This window comes from Monodelphis domestica, chromosome 2, assembly GCF_027887165.1.
Source record: "Monodelphis domestica isolate mMonDom1 chromosome 2, mMonDom1.pri, whole genome shotgun sequence".
NCBI lineage: Eukaryota > Metazoa > Chordata > Mammalia > Didelphimorphia > Didelphidae > Monodelphis > Monodelphis domestica.
The window spans coordinates 189,626,536-189,649,977 of record NC_077228.1 but is presented as its reverse complement, the minus strand read 5'-3'; positions in this window follow the sequence as shown (position 1 = coordinate 189,649,977).

The following is a 23,442-nucleotide window of genomic DNA, read 5'->3' as shown; positions in this document are numbered from 1 at the left end:
AGTGGAAGATTAATCACATTCCACAATTATTTTACATTATTCACTTCATATCTTCTTTGTTTGAGCCAAACTAGCCCATTTGCTGTCCCTAAACTTGGAATTCCATTCCATCACTGTACCTTTGAGCAGACTATCATGCCTGGAATATATTATCTCTTTTGTTCTACCTCTTGAAATCCCTACTAGGCTCAATTTATAGAAATAACTATAATGACTATAGGAATCAAAACTTTAGAAATCAAAATTATAGAAATAGAAATTGGGAAAATGACAATGCTCAAACTGAGACAAAAGAACATACACAACAAAATATCAAACAATATATAAAAAGTGGAGCTTGTCCAAAAAATAATAAGGGTGCTACTGCCTCTCCACGTGGGGCAGAAGGTGGTTTCCCCTTAGACTCTATTGTTTTTGTTGTTATTAACCCTTTTCAGTTTTTTTTCTACTCTCCAAATAGTAGCAAAGAAGAAGAAATGGATTTTTTTAAATACAGTACCTCCGTGAATGATTATACCCTCCATTGATAATGAATAATTGACTATATTGATTATATTTAACTTTGATTATGATAAGACTTCCTTATTGATGAATCTGTACTATTTTATTTCACTTTCTTTGTGCCATACAGTATTTTTTTCTTCTTTCTCTCATTTTTTTTTTGCATTTGAAGCACAGGTAATTGTATTAAAAGGATTTTCTTTTAAGTATTTTTTATTTTTGCAATAAGCTAAGATATTCATTTGCTTAGCATATAAATGCATACTCAAAAGCTTTTGTCTATGGAAACCTGCCATTTATTGATAAATATTATGGGACTGTGATTTATGATTGTGTCTGATTCTAGAAAATGAGATCATAAATGAGCAGAGTCTTTATCCACATAGTACCATAGAAGCCCAGATTTAACCTGAAAAGTTCCAAAAGAGCACAGGTCAAAATGAAACCAATCAATGTGGGATTGATAAATTTTTATGCTAGTATGAAAGGACTTGAACCTAGTGTGAGACTCGAGATTGTGGCGCTTGACATATGTTAAGACGCAGGACTCTTTGAACGACACTCCCTGTAAAATACTTTCTATGAAAGTACCTAATAATTGGCTAGTCTTACTCCCCTAACCCCGAGAAATGATGAAATATTAGAGCAGGAAATGATATTTCCCCTTTTACACAAAAATCTAGTTAGTTTTTTCTCTCTTAAGATAAGGCAACTTCCTGTAGTCCTGACTTGTAATGGGTAAATACAACATTACTTCAATTTTTTCCCCTACAGATTTGTAGGACAGCAATTTATTTTAATTGGACCCTAATACAAGGGCCTATTATGAATTTATTCTTTTTTAAATCAGAAATTTTATATACATAGTTTTTGATACTTTGATTCTGAATTTTGAATTATTTTTCTCTCAAAGTTTAATTTTTTCTTCCATTTATTTATTTTTCTTTTGTTTTTGATTTTTTCTTTTAACAATTTATTACTACACCCCATAATTCAACTATTTTGAGTCAATTGGGTGTTGATGAACACCTTTTTCAGGGGGGGATTGTATTTTATTTTAATATTTTCATAAATCCAATATTTAAAATTTTGTTTAAGAAAATTTTTCAGGAAAAGAAGTTTGCTAACTCCTGAACCCCGAAAATGAATTCTTTGAAAACAAGATGCTTGCGGAAACCTACACTGCATCAAGAAGATTCAGAATGAACTTTTGGGTGCAATCGATTGAACAAAAAGGAGATTGAACATTTATTGTAAATGTACACTTTTATGCCATAGGGGACTGTCCCCTAATTTAGCTTTTTGTCAATGCACCTAGAAAAACATTGGTTTTGTTTTTTCTCTTTTCTATTTCTCTCTATTATAATTTCCTCTTAGAAAGCGAAGTATTGTATACATCTGTAGTTAGAAGTGCTTTAGGACTACAAGAGGATTATGTTAAATGAACTTTAGAATCCAGGTTCTCTGGTCTCAGATCCTGAGCTCCTTCTACTGTACAACGTGGTTTCATTAATAACAGTCCATAAAAATGTGCTTTGTTGGAATTTTAAATCATCCAAAAGTACTTTGGGGTTCCTACTGTTCTCAGTGCTCTTCAAAATAAGATAATTCATATTCTTGTTCTCCATGAGTTTGTCATTTGAAACACTGACATATGGTGCATATGTTGCTGGTATTTTTCCCCTTGAGGACAGTGACTATTTTGTGGTCATTAACATAGTGTTTTGTACAAAGTATTTACTTCATAAATATTTCCTTTTTTAATTCTTGCTCCTCTTCTTTCTACTCCTTTTTTTGTTCTCATCTTTTCTGATGGATTTAATATAGAAATGGAATAATAGCAAATTGCTATCATGCTATTTTCTTTTATATTTAATAATCTGTGGTCTCATATTGGTGGTTTAAAATGATTGCTTTTTATAATTAAATTATAATATTGGAATGTTAGCTTTTCTGTAGACTTACTGAAAGCATTTTTGGGACAACTCTAAGAGTAATATAATGATAATAGATAATAATTTCATGTTCTTCATCCTATTCTCAAATAATTTGAATTTCTCTCCAAATGTCTTGGTATTTTAGAGATTGTGTTTGGTATAATTGTTGTTATTATTTGGTCATTTCATTCATGTCCAATTCTTCATGACCCCATTTGGGGTTTTATTGGCAAAGATATTGGAGTGATTTGACATTTTCTTCTCTAATTCTTTTAATAGATTATAAAATTGAGGCAAACATGGTAAAGTGATTTTCCCAGGGTCACCTAGCTAGTAAGTCCCTAAGGGCAGATTTGAACTCTTATTAAAGGAAAATGTGAGAAATGTGAGAAAATGTGAGAAAATGTGAGAAATATGCTGACACGTGGAAGTAAGAATTCTGAGATAGAAAGCACGTGGCCAAGAGTGGTCTTAGGAAAGATAAAGAGAAAGACAGTAGTGAGAACTTCAAGGTTGCAGGAAACAAGAGGAGGGACCACAGTGCTCACCCCAGGCTTTATTGTCAATCATGAGGATGAATGAATGCATAACAGAGCATAGTTGATTCTCATTGGTAGCATAGATAATGACAAGATCAGAGTAGGTGGGGATTCACCTGATTTGCACTTTTCATAGGAATGAGGTTTGACCAGGTGAGGGCAAAGCTTTTGTGGCTTAGGCCCAGGAATTCTCTTACCCTTAGGACTGCCTATACATTGATCATTAACTGCTCTGATCAAGTATTTAATACATCAACCATACTTCCATGCCTGGTATGCTACATCATGTATCTTGGAGTATGAGTAGTTGATGATTTTTTTTGTGTGTGTATGGTTTTTGTTGTTAGGATACTTTCCAAATTGTTATGGTGTGCCCTATCGTTTTAAAAGTGTATATTGAGACTGGTATTATGTGGATGTTAATTGATTTATCTATGTTCTTCTCAATTAACTGTGATATCAGGAAACAAACAAGCCTCTTCATGTATTCAGCCACATAAGGTTCTTTGATATGATTTTATTTAGTAGGTTTTGTCTGGGAGAGAGTATTTGTTACTATTATTATTATCACTGATGATGATGGTGATAATTGGTTATTAATGTTGTAGAAAAAGATGACTTTAAATATTTGTTGGAAAAGAAGACAAGCTTGACTATTGCATGGCAATGGCAAGACAAGGTATATAAACAATACCAAAGCTTTACTTGCATCCTTCCAATATCAGAAGGCCAAGAAGGCCTTCAAAACTTTTGACAGTGTCTTCTGTAGTGAACTTATGGGAAGAAATGGAAGAGAATTGCATAAGATGGTAAAGTATTTGTAACACTGGCAGGATCTTCCAAATGGATAAAATCTCAGATTCATTTGAAATTGAATATTAATGATGATAAAAAATATGATATCACATTTTTGAAATATATTTTCGTTTAACAACCTTTGGAGCTAGGCAGCATGATTATATTTTATTTTATTTTATTTTATCTTTTAAAATTAATTTATTTAGTCAATTTAGAACATTATTCCTTGGTTACAATAATCACATTAGTTCCCACCCTCCCTTTCCACCCACCCTTCCTACAGTCCACATGCAATTTCATTGGATATTACTTGTGTCCTTGATCAGAACCTATTTCCATGTTTTTGATGTTTGCACTAGGATGTTCATTTAGAGTCTACATCCCCAACCATATCCCCTCGACCCATGTATTCAAGCAGTTGTTTTTCTTCTGTGTTTCTACTCCCACACTTTTCCCTCTGAATGTGGATAGTTTTTTTTTTTTCTTGTAGATTCCTCCAGGTTGTTCAGGATCACAGCATTGCCACTAATGGAGAAGTCCATTACATTTGATTGTACCACAGTGTATCATTTTCTGTGTACAATGTTCTCCTGGTTCTGCTCCTCTCACTCTGCATCAATTCCTGGAGGTTGTTCCAGTTCCAACGGAATTCCTCCACTTTATTATTCCTTTCAGTGTACTAGTATTCCATCACCAACAAATACCACAATTTGTTCAGCCATTCTCCAATCAAAGGGCATCCTCTCATTTTCTAACATTTTTGCCACCACAAAGAGCGCAGCTATGAATATTTTTGTACATGTCTTTTTCCTTATTATCTCTTTGGGGTACAAACCCAGCAGTGCTATGGCTGCATCAAAGGGCAGACAGTCTTTTATCACCCTTTGGGCATAGTTCCAAATTGCCCTCCAGAATGGTTGGATCAATTCACAACTCCACCAGCAATGAATTAATGCCCCAACTTTGCCACATCCCCTCCAGCATTCATTACTTTGCATAGCTGTCATGTTAGCCAATCTGCTAGGTGTGAGGTGATACCTCAGAGTTATTTTTATTTGCATTTCTCTGATTATAAGAGATTTAGAACATTTTTTCATGTGCTTGTTAATAGTTTTAATTTCTTTGACTGAAAATTGCTTATTCATGTCCCTTGCCCATTTATCAATTGGAGAATGGCTTGATTTTTTGTACAATTTGTTTAGTTCTTTATAAATTTGGGTAATTAGACCTTTGTCAGAGGTTTTTGTTATGAAGTTTTCCCCAATTTGTTGCTTTCCTTCTAATTTTGGATGCATTAGTTTTGTTTCTACAAAAACATTGTAATTTGATATAATCAAAATTATTGATTTTACATTTTGTGGTTTTTTTCTAACTCTTGCTTGGTTTTAAAGTCTTTCCTTTCCCAAGATCTGACAAGTATACTATTCTGTGTTCACCTAATTTGCTTATAGTTTCCTTCTTTACATTCAGGTCATTCACCCATTCTGAGTTTATCTTGGTGTAGGGTGTGAGATGTTGATCCAAACTTAATCTCTCCCATATTTTCTTCCAATTTTCCCAGCAATTTTTATCAAATAGTGAATTTTGGTCCCGAAAGCTGGGATCTTGGGCTTATCATAGACTGCCTTGCTGGGGTCATTTACCCCAAGTCTATTCCACTGATCCTCCTTTCTGTCTCTTAGCCAGTACCAAATTGTTTTGATGACCACTGCTTTATAGTATATTTTGAGGTCCTCCTTCCTTCCAATTTTTTTTCATGATTTCTCTGGATATCCTTTATCTTTTGTTCCTCCAAATGAACTTTGTTATGTTTTTTCCTAATTCAGTAAAAAAAGTTTTTTGGTAGTTCAATGGGTATGGCACTGAATAAGTAAATTAATTTGGGTAATATTGTCATTATTATATTTTAAATGAAGGAAACTAAGGCTTGTTATTGTGAAGGAACTTACTGAGAGTACCATAGCTGCTCATAGGTAGGAACATAGATGATGATGTTAAGTCTTTAAGCAGATTTATCTCCAATCTGAATAACCTTTAGATTATGCCACATATATACATGTTTACTAATGAATATGTTTGTATACAACTATGTATGTATAATTTATATTCTATGCTAGAATTTGGATAGACACTTAAATGGAGTCCAGCAGCCCTGGCAATACAGTAGTTAATCAAGAGAATCTCTAACCCCTTGAGCATATATTTGCCTTTTATTTTATAAAAGAGCAAAAGGGCCTTCCCCAGAATATTGGTCTGGGATTCCAGAAGCCTCAAGTCTGGAATAGCAGAAGCTATAAGTTACATTTCATAATATTAGAAAGGAGAACTGGCATATCTACCCTTAAAATTACGTACCAGCCCTCTGATGAGCCTGCTTACCAGGAACTGGAGCCTCCACCTGTGGGAATTTGCCTGCTAGGCATTTTAAGCAGAAAAACAATTTAAGATGAAATTTATATTAGTAAGTAAGCACAGGGCTCATAATTCATTGTGTTTTCCCTGTGCAGCCTTGTGACGGGAGGCCCCACTCAAATTTTCACAGAACATTTACCTCCAGACTGCTAATTAAACCGACCTACTTATAAATTCTCACTCTGATATAAAACTTGTGTGTTGAGACAGCTGAGAGAAATCAACTTCAAGAAATTGTCTCATAATTAAACTTTATTTTTTTACATGTACTCAAAATTTACTTTTTGTTACTCTTGCAATTCAGAGGTCTATTCTCCTTTCTTTACAGGCATGTAACTCGTATTAGTGTTTTATATTAATGAGACTTAATGTTATATATTCTCTTGGGTGAGGATGCCCTCTTCATTCATCTATAGTAACACTTTTTATACTGTGATTCCCAAACTTATGATTCATTTTGGTTCTAAACTAACAGTCTTTAAAATATTTAGTGCATAACCTTACTTTTGCTCTCTAATAATGATCTGTTTAATATGCAAACAGAATATGTGTTATGCAATCTTCTTTTAAGAATATATTCAGTTGACTAAGCATTAATTGCCTCATAGCTCCCTATTTACCATGGGACAAGCACTAGACAAAACTAAGAAGCAGCTAACATTTGCATAAGTATCTGAGACTTTCCTTTCTTTTATCTTTAACTCCTTTATTGATACCATTTTTTCCCTCTTTTTTAAAATCCTTACCTTCTGTGTATTGGCTCCAAGGCAGAAGAGTGGTAAGGGTTAGGCAATGGGGGTTAAGTGACTTGCCCAGGGTCACACAGCTGGGAAGTGTCTTAGGCCAGATTTGAACCTAGGACCTCCCATCTCTAAATCTGGCTCTCAATCTACTGAGCCACCCAGCTGACCCATGTTGGTATCCTTTTAATGCCTCAACTCATGTAAATATTGTCTTATTATTTTTCACCTTTTTTTAGTAAAGACATATTACCTCATTCATACCATTAAATTTAGTAACAAATCAATAGGCATTTATTAAATATCATCAACATATATAGCACTGTGATAGTTCTCTGGGGATATCTATAGTTATCTATCTACACGTCTGTCTGTCTATCTGTCTATCTCTCCATCTACAAAACTTTTCCCTGGATTCAGGAACTTATATTCTAATGGTGAATAAACTACATAAACAGAAAAAAGTGGTAGACTTGGAAAACCTAAATTCAAATTCTGCCTTATGTATATTCTAGCTTTGTGACCCTAGTTAAGTAACAACATCTTCCTTAGACTCAGTTTCTTCAACAACAAAATGGAGATAATAATAACACCTAACTCATGGGATTGATGTGAGGGTCAAATGAGAAAACACATGTAAAAAGATTTGCAAACCTTAAAACCACCATTTAATAGTCATTGTTATTAATAAAATAAACAGATGTAATATTAAGATATGAAAGCAATGTGATATAAGAAGAATATTTTGTTATAATATTAGTATATTGATCATACAACATTAACACTTAATCATTATATTAAAATGATGATGATGATATTGATGTTAATGATTACAAAGGAGATCAGGAAAAACTTTCCATAAGGGTTGGTACTTTAGTTGAATATTAAATGAAGCTAAAGATCCTAAAAGGCAGAGAAGAAAGGAGTAAGTATATTCTAGGCACAGGCAATAGCCTCTGCAAGGGAGACTAGAGATATAATGTTGAGTTTGGTGGGGAATTAGTAAACCAGTTTCCTGAAATGCAGAGTCCATGAAAGAGAATAGGTGAATATATCGGGCAAGATAGTTTGGAAATAGACAATGCAGAGATTTAAATGTCAAAGAAAGAGTTCACATTTTATCCTAGAAGTAATAGGAACCAACTGGAGTTTTTGGACCATTAGTGACATAATCAAATTTGTATTGTAGGGAAGTCATTTTGGTAGTTGTAGGTAGAAAACCTTGGTCAAGGAGATAAGAAGCATGGAGGCTAATTTAGAGTGTTGTTGCAATAGTCCAGGTGATAGAGGCCTTAACTACACTGATAGGCATCTTAGTTAAGAGAAGCGAATAGCTATGAGAGATCTGGAGATGCAGAGATAGGAAAAATATACATGTAACTGATTCATCTAGAAATATTTTGTTTTTTTTCCTACTCCCACATATCTCATAAGTATTCCCTTCTTTTTTTTTCCTTCTAGAACCTAATTGAAGTATGAGAAGTTGGATTTTATTTGGAGTTAACACACAAATACATGCATGTACATGCAGATACACGTGTGTGAATATGTATGTAGGCAGAGAGGTGGATAGCTTAGGACACTGAATATGTCAACTTAAGCATTGTACAATGAAGCTGCCATCATTTATCAAAGAAATAACATACTCTTTACCAACTACACATCTAGTAAATGTTAAGGGCAACTTTAGATCATAAAGTTTGTTAGCTCATCACAATTCAGAGAATTTTGAGGATAGCACTCCTCTCTCTCCCTCCCTCTCTCTCTCTTCCTCCCTCCCTCTCTCTCTCTCTCTCTCTCTTTCTCTCTCTCTCTCTCTCTCTCTCTCTCTCTCTCTCTCTCACTCACACACACATACACTTTGAATTTTTATAATAACAGCAGATTATCAGTACTGAAGTTTCTTTCTCAGCATTTAAAGAGTAAGGCAAAATTTCAAAGTATTAACAGGGAACAATTTACTCTGATTCCTGTAGTCAAAGGCAACTGTCAGGAAGCAACAAAAGCTGTTTATCTACTACCTAAATACACAATGAAAGCTATATAAAAAAGAGATAAATCCAGTTCATTTTTAGGTCTTTGACAATGAGGAACTTTGAATTGTGCTTCTGGGATATAATAGCAAGAAATACAATGTTAGACCAGCTCTTTTCCTAAGTAGCTGTATGACCTTGGATAAGTCCCTTAACTTTTCTGATTCTTAATTTTCTTATCATAATAAAGGGTTGGTAAGACTTGCCTTGACTTTGCATTAGGTTGTTGTTTTGCCCTTTTGCAAAGTCTGTTAAGGTACCTTGGAAACTGAAAAGAACTCTACAAATGAATATTATCATAACCACCAGAATTATAGGATTGTAGATTGAGAGGGCACCAAGAGGGAAGAATGCCTCTGAAGATCATAGAGGCAAAACATGTCAAGAAAGGGTGCTGATGGCAGATATTTATAAATGTAACAGGAAGTCAGAAAAGAAGAAAGTGAATGAATAGGCTTTTACAAATGAGAAATCAGACTATTCTCTCCTTATGGCAGTGGAATTAGTTATGGGAACTGAATCAGGTGAGTATCCATGCTTGTATATTTGTATGTATATATTTCCTGTTTGTTGTCAAAATAAAAAAGTATCAAAAGTATCTGATAAAGGAAGTATATTCAAGATATATTGTTAAATTACAGAAATATGGAAAATCCAAAGTCATTTCCTAAGAGATAAGTAAACTAAAGGCACAAACTAAGAGTTTTCAAAAGAAAAATTTGCAAATGATTAAAAACCAAGTGAAATATTGCTCTATATTAATACTAAACAAAATACAAGTCAAAACAGCTCTGAGATTCTGGTTTTCACTCAGCAAATTAGTAAATAAAACAAAAGATGAGAGAAATAGATGAGAGAGGCTATGGAGAGAAAGGCATGTTAATTTACTATTAATGGAATGGGTCCAACAATTTCTGGAAATGATTTGGAATTCTGTAAAGGATATAACTAAAATCCTCATATACTTTGATCAAGAAATGCTGTTGCTAAACATATATCCAAAGAGGTCAATCATAAATAGAAAGATCCCATGTGTACTATAAATGCATTTTGTTTTTATAAAAGATGTTTCATTTATGTAAACAATAACCCTAACATTTACTCTCAGCCTATGTTATATAAAATATCCATTTTGTTCTCTTTTTTTTGCATTCACTTTTTTTTTCTCTTTTAAAACCCTTATCTTCCATCTTGGAGTCAATGCTGTGTATTGGTTCCAAGGCAGAAGAGTGGTAAGGGCTAGGCAATGGGAGTCAAGTGACTTGCCCAGGGTCACACTGCTAGAAAGTGTCTGAGGCCAGATTTGAACCTAGGACCTCCCATCTCTAGACCTGGTTCTCAATCCACTGAGCCACCCAGTTGCCCTCTGTGTTCATCTTTAACATTTAAGTAGAGTATTCATTTGTTACTTGAAAGGCAATGTACGGTGGCAAGGGTATGAAATTTGACTTCAATAAACCTTAGCCTGAATGATGACTATGAAACTTATTACCTATAAGAGTCACAGAACTAAAGAGTTGAATAGGATTTTTGCAGTCTTTTAGGCAAATTCAAATGTCTCTCTCTCTCTCACATACACATACACACACACACACACACACACACACACACACACGGAATAGAACTCTTTTTTAACACACACATGCATATATAAACATTTAATAAAAAACTGCAAATAAAGTAGAAGCAAACATACTGGAAATTAAGGAGATGCCCATTAATAATGGCTCAACAACTTGTGGTATATGGGTTGTGATGGAACATTCCTGCACCATAAGAAATGACAACCAGATTACTTTTTTAAAATGTGGTAAGATATCTTTGAAATTGTGGAGAGGGAACCAAGCAATAGAAATAGTGTTTAAAGAAAAAAATTGTGTATGTCCTCTTCCAGAAAAATAACTGATAAATAGAAAGAAGCAAGACATAGTGGGAAGGAAAGGAGGGAGGGATATACCTGGGAACTTTAATGCAATAAATAAACATTTAAAGTCTGTGCAAATAAATTAAAGTAAATGACTGAATACATTTACTATAAAGAGTTATGATTTCTGAATATGAAATACTAGAATTTTAAGCATTATAATAATCAGAAGTCAGTCAAATGTATTTATAAAACACCTATATACACTAAACACTAAGGTAAGTTAATGAATTTGATGAATACAGAGAATGCTGCAGAGGAAGAGCTGCATGAATCAGTGAAAGGTAAAGTAAGTAGAGCCAGGAAAAGAATATACACAATGTCTACAACAATATAAAAGGAAATAAAATTAATAATAAAACAATTAAAATTGAATGCTGGGAAACTAACCAATCAACCTTGGTCTCAAAGAAAGGAAGTGGGAACTCTTTGGAAAGGTGAAATGACTATCAATATCAAACACTACATATAATGTCATGTATTTTTAATATGTTGGATAGTTTTCTAATATTTTTTCTTCTAATTTTTTATTCTTTGTTATAAAGATGACATGACTCCCTGGAAGGGGAAAGGGAAAATGTAACTAATACAAAAAGCAAAACATGATTTTTTAATAGGTGAATTTCTATTTGGTGTGATCTAAAAGTCACTAACAAATACTATTCCCCCACATCTTCCCTCATAAGGACTTTTACCATTGGCATGATACTAAAATGCCACAATTAGACATTTTTGTTGCTCTTTTTGTTTTTGTTTGGGGTAATATTCCCTACTTAAATACCTCTTGAGTGTCACCTCACTTGATGTTCATTACAAATCAGTTGTTCTTATAAGAACTTCTTATGAAAATAGCTACAACAAAACTCAAGTATCTAGGAAAAGAAAAAGAATGAATCCCTGAATATCTAGAGCTCAGAATCTCTACTCCAGATAATATGTGGGCAAGGGTAAAATGAACTTTAGGTATGTTCTGAAAATCTGTAACAATTAAGTATGTGATAACCTGACTTCCCAAGTGAGTTATCCTGGTGAAGACTGGTGCCTTTGTTCTAGCACAAGCTCCTTCCTTCTACAGTTAAGATACACACAACCAGCCACATGCTTCCATTACTAGTCTTTATGGGGAACAAGCATATTTAGATCCTACACAAGTCTCTCAGGACAATACAATATATAATTTGTTAAGGGGAGGCAAACTTAGACTTCCAAACGTAGCACAGATGCTTCTACATGACATGAGGGATTCATTCAATTAAACAAAATTTTATTAAACATCTACTGTGGGTAGGCACTGTGCTAGGCACATAGTAACAAGGGAATTTAGAAACATGATTTTTATCTGTGAAGGAAGTTTAAGATTATATGATATGCAGGTAAGAAGAAAATATATTCCAGGTAATGCATATTGCCTGTGAAAAAAGCATGGAGGTAGGGGCTGGAATGTCAAGTTTTAGCAAGCCAATTAAGCCAGTTTAGCTAGAATACAAATTGCATGAAAAGGATTAAAATAAGTGTAGCACTGCCTGCATCAGCTCCCACTGAGCAGGAGATCTTGAATGTACATTTTTTTTCCTTTCTGCATTATGCTTTTTTTTTATATTGTTAGGTACCAAAGAGGAAACTTGAAATACTATGGAACTATATAGCCACAGGCTCCGCTGTAGTAAAGGGCAGCTGTCCAGGTGCTGATAATTCTTGAGCTATAGCAAGATTTTGAAAAGGACACAACAAAGCTATATGTATGTCTCAGAATCTCTCCTTTGAGGGATTCTTTCCTTCTTCCCAAAGTTTCACCTGAAGTATACTATGTATTCTTGAGGTGGTCTCTCTTTCAGACTGATCAGTGGTAACATAGGGAGATGGTGGCAAGAAGCTGGCCACATAGACAACCACGCAGTACAGGACTAGCCAATGGATATATTAAGCTCTGAGGTCACCAATGTGTCAGACAGAAATTTGAGAAGGAAATCAATCACTGGAGAAAAGAGGCATTTTGAAAACTATGGATAATGAGGCTGTTTTTCTTTTTTATAATAAATAGAATAATAATATTTAGTAAAAAAGTTTTTGGATGCATTTATAAAAAAACAGGTACATAAGATTGTATGTATGTGTATGTATATATGAATATATGTATATCATATGTATATATGTATAATCATCATTCTAATAATAATTTCACTCCACTTATTATTTTATGTATTTAAGTCTTTTATTTTTTCTACATTCATTTCTCAATCTATCCCTACTACCCCCCAAATCTAAGAAAGACTTGCCAGGTTAACAAGGAGTAAAAAAAAAAAGCCCAACCAAACACATATGTACCATTTTGCAACCATAGTCCCCAACCTGTGCAAAGAAGAGAGGGATGCATTTTGTCCTCTCTTTTCTGGGACCAGACTTTCTCACTATAATAATACCACATTCAACCTCACTTTAATGTTCTTTCCATTTGTCTGAATGTACCCATCATGTATAGGAGTCATCTAGATGGCTCAATGGATAGACCATTGGGCAGGGAATCAGAAGGACATAAGTTTAAACCTAGCCTCAGAGACTTACTAGCTGTGTGACCTGGGGTAAATCATTTAACCTCTGCTTGCCTTAATTCACAGGAGAAACAAATGTGAAATCACTTTAGCATATTTGACAAGAAAACCCATGGACAGTATTGGCATTTATGGGGTCATGAAGAGTCAGACATGACTGAATAACGACGAAACCTTTGTGTGTATTATTTTTTCTTCTTGTTCTGATTACTTCACTTGTGTCAGTTCAGTTAAATATTTCCACAAATCTCTGAATCCCCCTGACTTGCCATTTTTAAGATCCAATAATAATTTATTACATTAATGTTTGACAAATTGAATAGACATTCCTCAGCTGATGGATATCTACTCAGTTTATAATCCTTTTCTGCCTGTATGGGGCATACAAGGAAGAATAATATGCAAGTGTGAGAGTTTATCAAGCCCTGTTTTCAGGACATCTGCTTTCTTCCTTTGATTTCTACATGCCACCCAGCTCTCACCAGTGGCTCTAAAAGCTGTAGCATATATAGCAGTCACATCCCGGTGAACCATTTTGGCAGGTGGGCTAAACCAGACTAAGTCTAACTGACAGGCCTCAAACTCTTTGCTAAATTTGGGGGGGGGTGTCTACTCTAGGCACATGAAAATTCCCTCTAGTGGAATGGGTATATGAGAACAACTTGTTCCAAGGGCCATGAAGATTGTGGAAGCAGATCTAATGGAGTGCTTAGAACTTGGGTGGACATCATAGAAGCCAACGTCATCCACTTCATCTCAAGCCATCAGAAATCATCCCAACTTTCATCCTGCCACTAGATTTCAATGACTCTAGAAGAGAGAGTAAGGCTAGCAGCTTTGCATAACTATGCCTCACTTAAATTTAATTTATTGTGGGCAGCTGGGTAGCTCATCTAGGGATTGAGAGCCAGGTCTAGAGATGGGAGGTCTTAGGTTCAAATCTGGCCTCAGAAACTCCCCAGCTGTGTGACCTTGTGCAAGTCATTTAACCCCCATTGTCTAGTCCTTACCATTCTTCTGCCTTGGAATCAATACACAGTATTCATTCCAAGATGGAAGGTAAGGGTTTAAAAAATTTTTAATTTATTCAAGAGTCAAAAAATGGCAGTGATGTCATTTTGGTCCTCTTCAAGTGTGAAGGACAATAACCATCTAACCAGTATTTTTTGCTACCACCAAAATGTTATAGATATTTTTTTACCTGCAGAACCCTATTTTAAGAAGTTATATGCTGAATAATGAGAATTCTAGGAAAGATATTAATATTTTCATCATTTTAAAGCAGAATTCCAAATTGATTTCCAGAATGATAAAATTAATTTATAATTCCACCAATAGAGCATTACTGTGCCTTTTTCCCCCAAGAGCTCTATTTTGGATTTCAGGTGAAATCTCAGATTTGTTTTGATATGAATTTCTTATTAGTGAGTTGGATAGTTTTTCTTGTTAATTATCAGTTCTATCAAAAACTGTTCAGATTCTTTTATCATATCTACTAGGAACAGATCTAATATATTTACAATAGATATTAGGTATCAGTTTTTTTGATTAAAGAACATATCTTATTCAGTGGTTTCCCTTCTTATGCTACCTGCATTGATTTTGTTCTTGCAAAAGCTTTTCAATTTCAATGAATCAATGGGAATGGCCAAAATCTTTATCTTCAGTCATAGATAAGAAAGATATTTCCAACTATTTTGTTCCCATTTTTTTACAGATACATTTAATATTTAAGTGAAGAATTTATTTGGAACTTGAGAAACATTGTGGTAAAATGGCATGAAAATGGGATTTAGAGTCAAGAAACTTCAGTTTGGATGTTTGAATGTTGGCTATGTAACATATTACTTATTTGACCATGGGAAAGTTGCTGCAAATAATATTATAAAATCGAAGAGGTGAAAGAAACAGTCTAGTTCATATGAGAAAGGAACTCATACTATATAGATATATGCCATGCAGATAATCATCCAACTTCTGCTTGAAGGCTGAGAAGGCTGAAGATAACCAGGAATATTCCTGAATTGTACTGTGACTGAGCTTAGATACAAGAATTGATAGAGTGTGTATGAGAATGAATAATTGTCAAAACTGCTAAGTCTAGTTTATAGGAACATTTGGTAGCTTCCTGAAATTAAGAAATTCAAGAAATTGTCACAGGCTTCTAGTGCCAGATAAATCAATAATCCTATTAGTTGGATATGGGAAGAATGAGTATTTTAGAAGTCTGGAAAGGAAAACTGAAGCAAGATTGTGCAGAATATTAAATACTAAACTAAGGGGTTCATATTTTATACTAGAGGCATTAGGGAGTGAAAGAAGATTATCAAGCAAAAGAGGAAAAAGTTCTCATCTGTACATTAGGGAGAATTTGTTGTTGTCTTCATGGCTATGTGGAGGTGGAATGGAGCAGGTCAATTTAGGACACTGTTGTGATAAACTATAGGAGAAATAGTGAAGGACAAAGCTAGGTTGATAAATGGGAGCAGAGAAAAAGGTAAGATATGAGAGAAGTTGTGACAGTAAAATTTGGAAAACTTGGCACTTCATTATCAAATGGGAAAAGGGAGGAAGAAAGAAGTGTGTGTTAAGGATAACTCCAAGCTTATCCAAATTTGAATAGCTAGAAAGAAGATGATGTTCTCAATACCAAAAGGAAAACTTAAAAAATAACTTTAACTTACTTTACCAAGTAAGAGCATGTAGAGAAAATAATATTGAAACTACAACAGAGACTTGGAGAAGCAACATTGATTAGGGGACTCTTCCCTTTCATTTTTTAAATGACTTGGAATAGCATTCTGCCATTGTAAAATGATGGTGGCTACTTTAATAACCAACAATCCTTGTAACCGAGTTCTCTGTTATATACCCTGCAAGCAACTCCTATTTTTTCAAGTAGGGAATACCTACTGCTCTGTACTGAAGATATCAATCTCTATGGACAGTTCTCCATAATATCAGTGTTGACATACTATATCTATCATGGAGGTTGTTGATATTTCCATAATTTCCTTGAGGGTTATCTTCTTTATATCGTCCAAAGTTTCCAACATAGTATCTTAAGCATAATAGATTTTTTAAGAAGAGTGTTTAATAAATGAAGGTTTTATTAAGAGCAATAATCGTTCTAAACTGTATTTGCCATAGATCCTATGAAATTAAGCCGTGATTTTTTCTATACATGGTTGCTTTTGAATCCAATTCATATTCTATCTCTACTGTGAATCCATCTCCAATGGTTAATAAATTATCTCCCTATTTCACTTCTTTGTTGCACTTTTAATCTATGACTGTGTATTATACTTAGCTGTTTCTGTCTTATTCCTCTATTAGACTACAAGCTGCTTGAGGGAAGGTACTTTGCTATAGAAACTTTGTTTCTCCCCCAATACCTAGAATGGAGGCTTTGCAAACAGTAGGTATTTAATAAATGTTCAGTTGTATCATTTCTTAATTTCCAGATGAAGGAGCTGAAGTTCAAAGGAATTATGTGATCTGACCAAGATCATACATCAATTAGTGTAGATTTAGTAGAACTACACTTTGTGAGGCATTCTATGTGGGGCATTGGTTAGAAAAATGACAATGTCATTAATGTTTAATACAGACAGATAAATATTCTTCAAATTGGCCTAGCCATAACATGATTTTGACCAAACACTTAAGAAAGAAGGCACTTCATGATATGTGGCTATTTTATATCTCTATAAATCCTTATTTGTATTCTCAAGTGGTTTGGGAGTTCCATATCTAAGAAGGAGACCTGAGGTAGGATCAGTGATTCATGACTCTGAAATAGAGGAATGACTGGATCCCTAGATGAGAAATGAGGAAAGGTACTAAGTCTATATTGATCTCTTGTTATGACTTAACCCTAGCAGGTCACTGATAGCCTAGGTCTATCCAAATTAGGGCAACCATTCTGATGAGGATCTTTGAGATTATGCCATATGAGGCATAGATGATGAAGAAACTGAAGAAGAGAAGTTTAGGAGTTGAGGTGGGGGAATAATAGTCTTTAAGTATTTAAAGAGATATCATGTGAAAAAGTAATTAGATTGATTCTCCTTGATCACAAAGGGCATATATAGGAGCAATGGGTAAAAGTTGTATTGAAGAAAATTTTGACATAATGTTAGGAAAAGTGGAATGAATTGTTCTGGGAAAAAATCTACTCCTCTGCCTCCTCCACGTACTGTGATATGTCTCCTGCCCCCTGCAATCCACTCATCTGCTTAAGTTTTCAAGTAAATCTGGATAACTACTTTTTCAGTATATTATATGTATCAGAGATACTTGTTCATGTATGGACCAGCCAAGGTGGTCTCTCAGGTCTTTTCTCATGTGTGTGCATGGATTAGAATGAAAGGTGATTAAAGTAGGATATAAAACAATTAAAGTAAAAATAGAGAGGAACAGAGTTAGGAGGAACCTACCAAATGTAGGTAGAATGGACAATTTTTTACGTGTTCTCATTGAATGCTTTATATACTATTAATACTAGTCTTTCCATGACTTAATTTTCTAATAAATATCTGAGATACATATGGTTCCTTGGGTAGGTTCCCCTAATGAGAAGATAATGAGTTCCTTGTCAGAAGAGGTTAATTTTAGAAAAAAAATATGGGAAGACCTACATGAAATTATGAAGAGAGAACATTATATTCAGCAATAAAAATATTTTGTGAAGATTGACTTGTGTATGTCTACCTCCAGAGAAAGAATGTATGGATAGAATTAATGACATATTTTGTGTACACATATATTTTTGTCAGATGATGCCTTTTCTGTTGGAGGGAGGGGAGGCAGAGAGGAAATTAACTGATTATCTTAATATCAAACAAATAGATATATTTAAAAAAAACAAATAAATATATGAATTTCTTGCAATCTAGTTTATCAGCGATTTGCTGATTTCAAATACAAATCAGTTTTGTATTAACTCAGATAGTACAAGTAGGTTTTCCCAAGATTTAATAATTTATAAGTAAGCTGACCATTAAGTTTCTGTTACTAAGAGGCTAGAACATCAACCAAAATAGACTCTGGAATGAAATAGACTGCTAGTCTAACTGATTTTTTATTTATTCATTTAACTATACTCATATCATGCCTGGAATATATTTCCTCCTATCTTCTACTTTTCAGGAGAATTTTTCTTCAAGACACAGCTTAGGTTACACCTGATTTTCCTCATCATTTCATATGTATTCATCTAGCAAATATAAGATAAACTGATTCAGAAGAAAACAGTATTTCTTATCCAGGAGAATGCAATCTTCTTGAATGTAGAGGCTGTTTTGTTTCTGTATTTTTGTACCTAGCACCTAGGATGGTCCTTTATAAAGAGTAAATAATTAAGGTTTGTTGGATGAATTTATGGATGTATCAGAAGTCGCATAGGTCCCCAGTCTGACTGGGTCAGAACTACCTTAAAAGATTGAGCATAAAGATGGAATAGAAAAAAATGGAGCCCATAGGTTCAGTATCACAGCCAACTGTCTCCTTCAAATACCTATCTGTCTGTCTGGACTATTTCCTTTCCTCTCTGAAACTATATGGGATGAAGCTTGTCCTTGGCTTTCATCCTTTCAGTCTAGCTTCTTAGCCCTTGTCATTATTGGCATCATCCTGCCTTCCATTTTCAACTTCCTCATTTCTTTGCATTCTACTAACAGCCAGACAATTGATCTCTGACTTTGGCTGTTCCTTATGTGAACTTGGTCATCAACTTCCTTTGGGAAAATGGGAAGGAATTCCCTGAACTATATTAATTCCCTGATCTCTCCTATCTCTACCTATTAGCTCCTTCCATACTTACAGAAGGTCTCTACTATTCATTCATTCAACAAATATCAACAATGATAATAAATATCAACAAGTAATATCTACTATGTATAAGGCACTGGGGAACATAGGTCAAAAACTAATCAGAATCTACCAACAAAGAGCTTATGTGATCTGTCCTCTGCTAGATCCTGGAGGCAATAGCCCTTCTACCATAGGACTCTACAGTTTTACAGTATTAAAGTATATGCCGGGGGCAGCTGGGTAGCTCAGTGGATTGAGAACCAGTCCTAGAGATGGGAGATCCTAGGTTCAAATCTGGCCTCAGCCACTTCCTAGCTGTGTGACCCTGGGCAAGTCACTTGACCCCCATTGCCTAGCCCTTACCACTCTTCTTCCTTGGAGCCAATACACAGTATTGACTCCAAGACAGAAGGTAAGGGTTTAAAAAAAAAAAAGTATATGCCTTTGGAGGCATGTACTAAATATTCTATTGTTGAACCCAAAAATGCCATTTCCCCTTTTTCCTTTAACTCCCTTTACCTTGTATGTGCATGCATTTAAAACATTCATTGAATCTTAATTATAGAACATTGACATTGAACTAGTAGGGACTTTGAATATTATCCTAACTCCCTCATTTTACAAATGAGACCTAGAGAGTTTAAACAACAGCCCTCCACTTGCCCTGTTTGCATCTGGCTATCCCACAATCCTAGAATGTTCTACCTTCCCACTTTTACTTCTTAGAATACCTGGATTTTGGGGACTTGGTTCAAATTCCACTTTTTTCTTGTTCAAAATCAATGATTTAAATGCACACACATACAAGGATTCCTATATCATCATAAGGATTTAATAAATACTTGTTGACTGAATAAATTATTATGGTTATATTTTGTGGACACAATTTTCTACATTGGAACTGATTGCAAAAATTACATGTGATTCAATAAAATAATATGGGAAATCCCTATCCCCAAAATTGATTTATACTGGCTTCAGGAACATTTTCTATATTATAGACCTCTTTGGATGTTTGCCAAAGGTAATGGATCTCTTTAAAGAATAATATTTTAAAATGCATATGTAATAAAACATATGATTACAAAAGAAATCAATCCTATTGAAACATAGTTCTAAAAAAATGAAAAACACAGCTCACAGCTCACAAAAAACACAGCTATTTTAAGATCCCTTGCTATAAAGTTAAATAATTGCTTGACCTTGATATGTGACTGAAACATTTTGAGCATTAGTTTCTTCCTCTATAAATGAGGGAGTTAGACTAGATGTTGATCCATTTCTAACATTCAAGGATTCCAAGATCTATTGTGAATTATATACTAGGACCATTGTGCTTAAGTTTGTATATGAAGTAGTCACAAGCACTTCAAATCAAGAATTTTCTCTGACCTCATTTCTTTAACTTATTATCTTTGTCAAATTTAAAAGAATTATAAATACATTTTTCCTGGAAAGTTATTCCTGTCTTTCTTACCATTACTAAACAAAACAAATTTCCAGAGGTGTCCCAATCTATAACGCACAATTTTCATCGGGCATTTTATAATATTTATTGATTTTATATGAATATGAATTTATATGAATATGAATAAATATGATATTTATTAAGTGATCAATTTTAAACCTTCTCAGTTTTGGATTAATGAAAGAATACAAGCATCTCACTTTCCCCAATTCAGTTTTAAATTTGTCCTTAGGGTTGACTAGGATGGGTTTAGATAGGATCTAATACTAAAATGAGAGCTGAGTATATATAGGAGTAAAAGATTTTGCCTTATCCTAGGGGAACGTGTAGGAGAAAATTTGTTGGTGTTTCTATCCAATACCATCTTGGTTGTCGGAGTGTTGTGGGGAATGGGGTGGATAAGGCAGGTTGTTGGACCCACTGAAAACTGTGAAGGAAGAAATTGAGAAAACATCTTTGTGCAAATGCAGAGTGAAGTGAGTAGAAGTAGGAGAACAATTTATACAATAACAATAATATTACAAATTAAAATGACTATGAGATACTTTAGAACTCCACTTAATGCAATGATAAGGCATGTGACCAGGGGACTAAAGAGAAAACTTGCTACTCCTCACTTTTTGCCAGATTCTTTAAATAATGCTTTTTGAACATGATCAATATGAGAATTTGTTTTTTAGAGTATGCATGTTTTTAAAAGGCCTTTTCTTTTTAAAAATAATTCAAAAGGGGGCAGCTGGGTAGTTCAGTGGATTGAGAGCCAGGCCTAGAGACAGGAGGTCCTAGGTTTAAATCTAGCCTCAGACACTTCCCATCTGTGTGACCCTGGGCAAGTCACTTGACCCCCATTGTCTAGCCCTTACCACTCTTCTTCCTTGGAACCAATACACAGTATTGATTCTAAGACAGAAGGTAAGGATTAAAAAAAATTAAAAAACAAGTAATTCAAAGTAGGGGAAGTAGAAAGGATATATAACAAACTCTTAAAAATAAAATTAATTCCAAACTCATCTATCTATTTAGTGCCATACCCATGGAACTTCCAAAAAATTTTTTTACTGATTTAGAAAAAACCATAACAAAGTTCATTTGGAAGAACAAAATATCAAGGATATCCAGGGAAATAATGAAAAAAAAATACAAAGGAAGGGGGTCTTGCAGTCCCAGATCTCAGACTATATTACAAAGCAGCGGTCATCAAAACAATTTGGTACTCGCTAAGAGACAGAAAGGAGGATCAGTGGAATAGACTGGGGGCAAGCAACCTCAGCAAGACAGTATATGACAAACCCAAAGATCCCAGCTTTTGGGACAAAAATCCACTATTTCATAAAAACTGCTGGGAAAATTGGAGGACAGTGTGGGAAAGATTAGGCTTAGATCAACACCTCACACCCTACACCAAGATAAATTCAAAATGGGTGAATGACTTGAACATAAAGAAGGAAACTATAAGAAAATTAGGCGAACACAGAATAGTATACATGTCAGACCTTTGGGAAGGGAAATACTTCAAAACCAAGCAAGAATTAGAAAGAGTTACAAAATGCAAAATAAATAATCTGGATTACATCAAATTAAAAAGTTTTTGAACAAACAAAACCAATGTAACCAAAATCAGAAGGGTAGCAACAAATTGGGAAACAATCTTCATAAAAACCTCTGACAAAGGTTTAATTACTCAAATTTATAAAGAACTAAATCAATTGTACAAAAAATCAAGCCATTCTCCAATTGACAAATGGGCAAGGGACATGAACAGGCAGTTCGCAGCCAAAGAAATCAAAACTATTAATAAGCACATGAAAAAGTGCTCTACATCTCTGATAATCAGAGAGATTCAAATGAAAACAACTCTGAGGTATCACCTCACACCTAGCAGATTGGCTAACATGACAGCTATGCAAAGTAATGAATGCTGGAGGGGATGTGGCAAAGTTGGTACACTAATTCATTGCTGGTGGAGTTGTGAATTCATCCAACCATTCTGGAGGGCAATTTGGAACTATGCCCAAAGGGCAATAAAAGAATGTCTGCCCTTTGATCCAGCCATAGCACTTCTGGGTTTGTACCCCAAAGAGATAATGGACAAAAAGACTTGTACAAGAATATTCATAGCTGTACTCTTTGTGGTGGCCAAAAATTGGAAAACGAGGGGATGCCCATCAATTGGGGAATGGCTGAACAAATTGTGGTATATGTTGTTGATGGAATACTATTGTGCTAAAAGGAATAATAAAGTGGAGGATTTCCATGGAGACTGGAACAACCTCCAGGAAGTGATGCAGAGCGAGAGGAGCAGAACCAAAAAATCATTGTACACAGAGACTGATACATTGTGGTACAATCGAAGGTGATGGACTTCTCCATTAGTATCAATGCAATGTCCCTGAACAATCTGCAGGGATCTAAAAAATACTACCCACAAGCAGAGGATAAACTGTGGGAGTAAAAACACCGATGAAAAGCAACTGCTTGACTACAGGGTTGGAGGAGATAAGACTGAGGAGAGACTCTAAATGAACACTATAATGCAAATTCCAACAACAGGGAAATGGGTTCCAGTCAAGAACATGTGATAACCAGTGGAATCATGCATCGGCTATGGGAGAGGGAAAGGGGGGGGAGGGGAGGAAAAGAAAATGATCTTTGTTTCCAGTGAATAATGTATGAAAACAACCAAATAAAATAATGTTTAAAAATATAATAAAATTAAATTAATTTTAA